Source organism: Zootoca vivipara, chromosome 16 (assembly GCF_963506605.1).
Source record: "Zootoca vivipara chromosome 16, rZooViv1.1, whole genome shotgun sequence".
NCBI classification, from domain to species: Eukaryota; Metazoa; Chordata; class Lepidosauria; order Squamata; family Lacertidae; genus Zootoca; species Zootoca vivipara.
In genome coordinates this window covers 8,078,197-8,088,330 of record NC_083291.1, presented here as the reverse complement: position 1 = coordinate 8,088,330, position 10,134 = coordinate 8,078,197, and positions in this window count along the sequence as shown.

The window sequence follows — 10,134 nt, the reverse complement described above, 5'->3', positions numbered from 1 at the left end:
ATGTTCCAGTCCATTCTTTCCCTCTCATGCCAGTTTTGCATAGCTCCTCCTCCAACAGGGCACTCAGCACACTGTACCCACTGAGCATGCGGGTGGCACTGTGGTCTAAACCACTGAGCCTCTTGGGCTTGCCAATCAGAAGGTCAGCCGTTCGAATCCCCATGACGGGTGAGCTCCCATTGCTCTGTCCCAGCTCCTGCCAACCTAGCAGTTTGAAAGCACACCAGTGCAAGTAGATAAATCAGTACCGCTACAGCGGGAAAGTAAATGGCGTTTCCATGCGCTCTGGTTTCCGCCATGTTGTTCCATTGCGCCAGAAGCAGTTTAGTCCTGCTGGCCACATGACCCAGAAACATACCTGCCAAGTTCCGGCCTGAGAAATAAGTAGCAGACCGGAAGTAGCGCTGCCGCCATTTTGGAACTGGGCGGAGCATGCTCAGAAGCGACTTTTGATGCTGCTCTGCCCTGTTCCAAAACGGCTGCCGCACCAGAAGTCGTGCTGCAGCCATTTTGGAACTGGGCAAAGCAGCATCAAAAGTCGCTTCTGAGCATGCTCTGCCCAGTTCCAAAATGGCCACCGCGCCAGAATAAACCGGGGGGAAACAAAAAAAAAATCCGTTTTTTCGGCTGGGGACAGCCGGAAAAACGGAGGTTGGCAGCTATGCCCAGAAAGCTGTCTGCGGACAAACGTCGGCTCCCTCAGCCTGAAAGCGAGATGAGTACCACAACCCCATAGTCACCTTTGACTGGACTTATCCATCCAGGGGTCCTTTACCTTTAACCTGCTCAGGATTCAATGGGCGTTGAGTGCTGTATCTTGCTCCTTGTCAAGGGCAGGCTGGATGAAGAGGAGTGGTGGGAGCCTGCCTCCTGAAAGCCCCCCTAGGGAGGACTCCGAAGATGACACCTTAGAGCCCGGAGCTTGGTGTTGGGACACTAGGGAGCAGTTAGCACAAGGAGCTGATAGAAACAGGAGACTCAAGTGATTAAGGGGGCTCAGGAGACGGAGGGCCTTCCAGGACAGCATTAGTAGCTGAGAGCCACACGTGTTCACAGGCAGTCCCAGTCCTGCTGACTCTGACACACACACACACACACCCTCGAGGAGGGTCTTGCACATTGCTGAGCAACACACCGGCCTGGCCCAGAGAAGGAGCCCACCCCCCTTGACACAGCCTTCATCTGCTTGGGAAGGATCCAGAGTGAGAGGCTTAAAGGCTATGCCTAGAGCTAAGTTTCAGCAACGCCTTTGTGGAGTTAAGATGAACCAGGGATGATGTTGATGTTGTTGTTGTTGTTGTTGTTGTTGTTGTTGTTGTTGTTGTTGTTGTTTTCTGCTAATGAAAAGCTAATTGCATTCCTTGTCATCAGTGTGTGTGCCTGCCTTGTGGGTGACCCAGCTCGCTGGCAGCTCCTTGACACGCCTGTATGCAGATATTGCCATTTTGGCTACATAACAACCCACACTTAAGAAGAATGAGCTTGTTATTCATATATATATATATATATATATATATATATATATATATATATATATATATATATATATATATATATAATAGAGGCCTTGTCATCCAACTCAAGGGTTCCATAAAGGTCAGACTTCCCCTACCTGGTGCCCTCCAGATATTTAGGACTATCAGCCCCAGCCAGCATGGCCCTGCTGTTAGAAGACAATGAGTCCCCGGTAGAACCTTTGGCACCTGTGCTCATCCTGCCTTGGTCATTTAGGACTTCAAGGGGAGGAAAGAATTGTTATTGGACTGATGCGGACAGTCATATTTGCATCACCAGAGAGGAGTCCTCGGGAAGTTTATTTTTAAAAGGAACCAGCTCAGCCTGTTCAACTACCTCCAGTTTCAGTTTGTTATTTCTCAGAATGAGCTGGTTCAGTTCAAGAGAATCCATATACAGTGGAACCTCGGTTTATGAACACCTCGGTTTACGAATTTTCGGTTTACGAACGCCGCGGACCCATCTGGAATGGATTAATTCACTTTCCATTACTTTTAATGGGAAAGTTCGCTTCAGTTTATGAACGCTTCAGTTTATGAACAGACTTCCGGAACCAATTGTGTTCATAAACCGAGGTACCACTGTAACTACTTTAGTTCATGAAAAAAGTTCATTGCCCGCAATTCTTTTCAGCATTCAGACATGGAGATTATTGTGCGCATTTTCCTGGGTGTGATGCTAGTGTGTCTGTCCTGGTTTCTTTTTTTTCTTTTTTTGAATAATTTTTATTAATTTTTAGAAAAAAAAGAGAAAAAAAAACACATACAAAGTATACAACATAAACTCTGTCCCTTCATTTTCCCTCCACCCACAAGCCCACCTCTGCCACCAGTGAGCCCCATGCGTATTGGGGAACGAAGGGGTCCATTTTAAGCTGGGTTTGACCTCCCCCCTCCTTCCTCCCCCCTCATCCCCCCCCCTGCCACTGAGAGGACAAAGGCGGAGGATCTCTGGGGATTGGCTTATCCCCCAGCTATTTCTTCACTGTACTGGAAAAAAGAAAAACAAAGAAAAAAGGAGAGAGAGAGAGAGAAAAGCAAAAATATGAAAAGGGGGAAAAAAGGGAAGGAAAAAAAAAAGGAAAAAGGAAAAATATTAATGGCTTCCACGACTCTCCTCCTCCTGGATTTCCCAACCTCTTTGCATAGTTATGGCGGGTTTTCTAATCCAATTCAGAATCTTATTCTTATCATATTAACACAATCCTCCTCCTTCTTCATGCTGTCCCCCTCTGAGCCCCCCCCCCTGCCACTGGGGTAGCCCGAGGAGTCCAGCAGTCAAAAGGTTCCATTTTTGTGTCTGGGTTTCCCTCCACCCTTCCCTCTCCCCTCAAGGCACCCCCTGCCACTGGGTACCAAGAGTAAGAAGGGGGAGACAGGCAGTTTTCCACCCAAACACCTGATCACCAAAATTATTCAAAAACAAACTCTAAGCATATTTCCTCAGCCATTCTTTTTACTCCCTCCAGAAAGCTCTTAACCTTAAACTATAAAAATCTCTCCTTCCCCCCCCCAATGTCCCTCCTCCCAATTGGATCAGCATATCCTTTAACAAGCCAAGATTCCGACACCGTTGTTCATAGATCAAAAACAGTACCTTAAACTAAAATTTTTACCCCACTCCAATTCTTTCCCACATCCACTTCCAGACCTCTGCTCCTCCCTCTTTCTGCCTTTCCCTCCCTTCACTAACACCATTCAACATTTCAGTCTCTCCAGGATTTTCACTTCCATCAATCTTCTCTTCACTTTGCTTCTCCTTGTCGGCCTCATCTCTTTGTTCTGATCTTTGTTTTTCATCATCCAACACATATTTTTTATAGTCTGAATCAGTCTCCAAATTGTCCTCAAATTGTTGCTCCTCACACACAATCTCATAATCAAAATTGTCCTCTAAATCTTGCTCTTGCACCTCATTCTCCTTTTCTGTTGGACTGAAACATTGCCTTTCCTTGTAGATATCTTCCCATGTTTGTAGATAACCCAGCACAGCTTCCTGGAAAGCTCGAGAGAATTTTGTTTTCATAGTTCACTTGACCACAGGCAGACCAGAGATAAGGGCAGAAGGGTACTGGAAAATTCCTCTCTACAACGTTTTCGGCTCCATCTTGACTGTTCTTATCCTTTGTCTTTAACCTCATCAGATTTCAAATTTACAGTCCGCTTAAATCCTTTTAAAACCTTTTGAGTCAATTTTTCCAATTCACAGGAATAAAATCATCTTTCTTAGCCCTTTAACAACTTTGACAGCTTTTGACAGCTGTCAAAACGTCCTCCCCCTTGTTGCTGCTGAACCTCAAGGGGCAACGACACCGGGGGGCTGGGGAGGTTTGGAAAAGTCTTTCTTTCTCTCGGGTCCGCAATCTCGAAAGAAGTTTTCCCTTTTCGGCTTGGGAATATTTAATGCGCCTCCCGATTGTCCATTTGGAAGAGATCGGCTTCCGTTACTTTGGAATCTCTTCCTATCTTCAAATTTAAAATTTTTAAGATCCGAATAGAGATTTAACTTACTTTGAAGAAGTCTTTTATTGCCTTCTTTTATTGCCTTTTATTGCCTTTTATTGCCTTGGAAGAATCCGCCGCTTGCAGGCTGAGGACTCGGAGCTTCACTTCAAGGAGGTAAGATGAAACCCAAAAATGGCTCCCGCGACTCCACTCCGCTGGCTCTCGATTGCTCTACTGAGCTCTCGGGCAGCAGAGGATTCGCGTTCGGAGCAAACAGCTGGGCACTTTGTCACCGGGACTCTCTACTCGGTGTTTTTTCGGGGAGTCCGCTCGCTCTGCGGACTTCCCCCCCCCCATGAAGCCAGGGACTTCAGAGCACAAAGTCCCTGCGTCCAACTTCACCAGCGCGACGAATCGGAAGCCTGTCTGTCCTGGTTTCTAATGTTCCAGTTACACCGCATTACCTGTTGTGTTACGGAACTGTGGATTTTTGATGGGTATACTCAGGGCTATTTTTCAGCCACTCACCGGACCTCAATTACTGCACCTCTCAGGTGGGTGCTATTGCCACTATAAGAGAACAAAGGAGGTATTCATGGTGAGCAGGTGGTGAGCATGGTGAGCATATGCGGTGCGGGGATGCAAAGATCCGCCCAGCTCCCCCAATATTCCTGCAGCCATCGCCTCCTGCCGAGTAGTAATAAATGCTACTTTCACGGAGGGAAGACTGGGGGTGTGGGGTGAGGGAGGGAGATGCTGCCTTCCCGCGGGGAGCCTGGAGGTGTGGGGGGAGGGAGGGAAGGAAGGAGGCTTGGGAAGGAAGCTGCACGCCAGCCAGCCGTATAGTTGGTGGGGCACAGCTTCCATCCTAAGCCTCTGCAGGGTTCGCTCTCCTCCCACGGAGGCTTGGGAGGCAAGCTGTGGGCCCGCCAGTCATATGGTTGGCAAGGCACAGCTGGCGGGTGCAGGGAAAGGGGAGGCCGCCGGCAAAGCAGCACAGCTCCTCCACTTGCCTGGGGCGCCCCTGAGAGGCCGGCGCCCTGGTGCAACGAACCACTGGGGAAGCTTTTAATGTTTAATAAATTATTGTATTTTAATATTTCTGTTGGAAGCCACCCAGAGTGGCTGGGGAGGCCCGGCCAGATGGGTGGGGTATACGGTAAATAATAAATTATTATTATTATTATTATTATTATTATTATTATTATTATTATTATTAAGCCTTATGGGAAAGACGGCTCTGGTGGTGAGTTCTGGCACCTCTTTCTCTAGAAAAATAGCACTGTGCTAAATTTCATTCACACCCGTGGCCATGGTGTGGCCTAATGATAGTTTATATCAGGCTTCCCCAAACTGCGGCCCTCCAGATGTTTTGGCCTACAACTCCCATGATCCCTAGCTAACAAGACCAGTGGTTGGGGAAGATGGGAATTGTAGTCCAAAAGATCTGGAGGGCCGAAGTTTGGGGAAGCCTGGTTTATATTCTGTTTTGGGACATGTTTGGGACCTCAGAAGATCTGGATCCCAACCTTCCATTGATCCACCCTTGGCACACACCCTTTTCAGGTCTGCCGACACCAGAACTCTTGACATCACCACCAGGGCGAGCATCACAGACGTTTTTGTGGCAATGGGAGGGAGGATCTGACACCAGTTCTCCCTCGGCCCTTGGAGATGAAGGCTTCCTATGACTTCCAAAGGCCCAAGGCTTGCAGGGCCCAGAGATGGATTCCTTCTCACTTTTGTTTATCAGTAGACTGCCAGTAAAATAAAATAAAAATGTAAGCAAAAAATGCTTTTGCTACTTTTCTTCCCAATACCGTAAGTCATTTCCTCCCTGTAAAATGCAAGATGACAGAGAAGGTTTCCTCCCTTGCTCATTATGGGAGAGGATTAGGGATAAGGCAACAATGAGCGTTGAGCATCCTACGTAAATAGAAGCATTTGATCAGTAGGCTGCCCTTGAACAGTTCTAAGGATCTGTTCCAAAGAGCTGCTGGGCTATTTGTAGATTCCTTTTGAGATAGAAAAGAAGACTTGGGGTTTTTTCCCTCCTCAATCTAACTGAGCCACAAGACAGTCTATTAGAGGATTTCAAGTTACAAAGCTCGCATAAACATCTGCAGGCATGGCTGTGAATTGTACTGCAAATCTCTCTCTCTCTCTCTCTCTCTCTCTCTCTCTCTCTCTCTCCCTCCCTCCCTCCCTCCCTCCCTCCCTCCCTCCCTCCTCTTCCTCTCCTATTGCTAGGATCATGTCTCATGGTGGTGACAGTGCCTAACCATGTCCAAAAACCTGGTTCTCTCATTGCTTTCTGCATCACCTTCAAGTTCCCCAGTCCTAACATCTCAGGCCTTCCTACTATGTGAAACTGCTTTGTCCTAATCCCACACTTGCTTTTCCCTCTCATATTCTGGTCAGGGTAACAGCAACAGGCAATACATCCCCCAATACATCATCTACACTGATTAGTAAAGGTTAAGGTAGAGGTATGTGGGTGGCGCTGTGGTTTAAACCACTGATCCTCTTGGGCTTGCTGATCGGAAGGTTGGCAGTTCAAATCCTTGCGACAGGGTGAGCTCCCATTGCTCTGTCCCATCTCCTGCCAACCTAGCAGTTTGAAAGCATGCCAGTGCAAGTAGACAAGTAGGTACTGCTCCGGCAGGAATCGAAATGGTGTTTCCGTGCGCTCTGGTTTCCGTCACGGTGTTCCGTTGTGCCAGAAGCGGTTTAGTCATGCTGGCCACATGAAACTGGAAAGCTGTCTGTGGACAAACGCCGGCTCAGTGTTGGAGGTTTTGGAGGAGCACAGTAGCGTGCAGTGAATTTTTTCATAGAGGAACACTTTCATAGAGGAACTATACCACTAGAACAACACAGCATACTCCACCTGTGGTGTGGGGTCAGTGGACAAGGGGGACTAGGCTACCCCCTAAATGTTCCCCTGGCGCCTCCTTCCCAAAGCCTGCAAAGCTTCTGCCCAGCTTAGGGAGGGAGGCGTGATGTCATCGTCCCCACCCCACCCCCAGTTGCCCTCACAAGCTGGCGCCTCTGGTCGTAAGTGTTCCCCTATGAAAAAATCCGCTGCACATTACTGTGCTCCTCCATACCCTCCAACACTGAGCCGGCGTTTGTCCACAGACAGCTTTCCAGTTTCATGTGGCCAGCATGACTAAACCGCTTCTGGCACAACGGAACACCGTGACGGAAACCAGAGCGCACGGAAACACCATTTCGATTCCCGCCGGAGCAGTACCTACTTATCTACTTGCACTGGCATGCTTTCAAACTGCTAGGTTGGCAGGAGATGGGTCAGAGCAATGGGAGCTCACCCTGTCGCAAGGATTTGAACTGCCAACCTTCCGATCAGCAAGCTCAAGAGGCTCAGTGGTTTAAACCACAGTGCCACCCGCATACCTCTACCTTAACCTTTACTAGTCAGTGTAGATGATTCTGAGCAAGACAGACTATTGGGCTGACTTGGTGTAAGGCAGATTCCTAGCTGTTGGGAGGGCACTGTTGATCACAACCGTGCAAAACTCCTTGCAAGATGAGCATTGCTCTTTCTCTCAAATCTGTCCTAGGTAATGTCCCATTTGATGCATTTACCAGAGAACAGAAGGCATTGGAGTAAATTAATTAATGCCCGCCCTTTGCTCATACCCCCTCAGGGCCATAATGACATTGCAATGATGCAGCAAAGCAAACAACATAATTTTTTAGCATACCAGTAGCTGATTTGACTTCCCGAAAAATTAAATTGGGAAAACAGCAACTTTCTGGTGGGTAACCACAACCCTCTGGCCTCTCGCATCCTCCTACGAAGCACCAGCAAAGAAAGCTAATGATGTGTGCTCATGGTCTGGGGAACAACTGAGGGAAACATCTGATAAACCCTTTAGCTTCCAGCAAATACTATATCAAAAGCACAGTCTAATTGAGATACAGAAGAGACAGTTACAGTATGTATATGCTATTGCTTCTGCTCAGGCCCTGTTTGTACAGTTCCCCTGGAGTGATGTCGTGCTTCTAGTCATCTCTCCCCTCTTCCATTAGGGTGGCCATTTAAGCATAATAAAAAGGGACAAAAGTTGAAAAGTTGAAAAGTGCTAGCTTCTATATACTGTTGCGTGCACCCCAATTTATGAGCAGCAAGAAGTTCCAGGGGTGATTTCACAGGGTTCGGTTTCCCTAGAATGAAGGTCAATGAGGACTGTATTCTCTGATTTATAGTTTTATTTACACACATATACGACCTGCGCATAGCGCCAACTCTCCAGCATGTCTTCTCTCCTCATTAGATGCCCAAGGGAGATCTCAAAGTCATAGCCTGGGGTCCAGCACAGAGCAAGACAAGCCCCCCGCCCCCGGGTACCTTCAGTTTCCAGCATCAACCAAACTCACATGCACACAACGCTCATCTACACAGCCTTGTCCCACAGCCTGTTGTTCTTCATCCTAGGATGACATGGCCACCAGCCAGTTGAGGTGGGGAAAGCCCCCCTCATTTATCTCTGTGGTAACTTCTTTGGGCCTGTAAATGCAGGGCTTTTTTTCCCCCAGCCAGAGCTCTCATTCTAAGAGAACAGGGGAGAAGTTCATGGAGAGTTCCAGCACCTCTTTGTCTAGAAAAATAGGGTAAAGGTAAAGGTACCCCTTACCATTAGGTCCAGTCGCGGGCAACTCTGGGGTTGTGGCGTTCATCTCGCTCCGTAGGCCAAGGGAGCCGGCGTTTGTCTGCATACAGCTTCCGGATCATGTGGCCAGCATGACTAAGCCACTTCTGGCGAAACCAGAGCAGCACACGGAAACGCTGTTTACCTTCCCACCGGAGCGGTACCTATTTAGCTACTTGCACTTTGACGTGCTTTCGAACTGCTAGGTTGGCAGGAGGAGGGACCGAGCAATGGGAGCTCACCCCATCGCGGGGATTCGAACCGCCAACCTTCTGTTCGGCAAGCTCTAGGCTCAGTGGTTTAGACCACAGCGCCACCCGCGTCCCTGTCTAGAAAAATAGCTCTGGGTAAATGGCAGTACTTAAACTTGTAGGCTAAGGCAATGACCTTAGCAAAGGAACTAGTTTGACAGGATTTCCCTAACAACAACAACAACAACAACAACAACAACAACAACAACAACAACAACAACAACAACAACAACAACAACAACAACTTATTTGTACCCCTGCCCATCTGACTGGGTTGCCCCAGCCACTCTGGGCAACTTCCAACATAAACAACAACGCCATGAGAATGGGGCTTCTCTGCAGTGGCAAATTATGTTCAAATGATGGGCTGATGGGAATGAGAGAGATCTATCCAGCTAGGGGCCCATTGCAGAGAAGGTTGTCTGTAGTATGTAGTGAAGATGCCCTTAAGGGGTAATTCAGGTGTGTCTGTGGCTCCCTGTCCTCCGCCCATCTGGAAAGAGAAAGTAGTAATGGATATTCTAGCTATGGATTGATCAAGTCATCTGCAATTACTACGACTTTCATTTTCTAACCCACTTAAGTAAGACCCTAATAGCACAAAACAATTAATTTTGTTCTTCAGCGCTCAATTAAATTCCTCAGAAATCTAGGATAATAGCATTGTTGTAGTAGAGCCTTACAAAAGATGAAATATAATCTCTTCCAGCTCCTCATATTCCCCCCTCCCTTTCAATAGAAATGAGGTTTTGTCTCCAACAAGCTGAGACACAAAGCATCTTTTAGAACAGGGCAACAAAGGTTGCAGATTTATCAACAGCAGGAGGAGTTCTGTTGTAGTTGCTGTCACACAGTATTCTAAATAGACGCTTTCTTTGTTGGCCAAAGAAAAGAGCTTCACAATGAATCCTCTGCATTAGAGAAAATAGCTTCCTAATCATATCACAGTGGCATTTTTCACAGATGGGTAACAGGAGGAGGTGAAGAGACTTATTCCAGCTTTCATTTCGACAGATATGTTTTTTGTTGGAAAGCGGTTCGGCAGAACTGCTTTTTCAAGAGCAGGAAATGTCCACTTGTCTTCTCTTGTTGGTCCATTTCTCCAGCCACCTTAGGCCTAGAAAACAGACATATAAGGCTTGAGGAGGCGAGAGAGTGATCTATAAATTTATGCATGGTGTGGGAGAGACCAATCTCTCTCTCTCTCTCTCTCTCTCTCTCTCTCTCTCTCTCTCTCTCTCTCTCTCT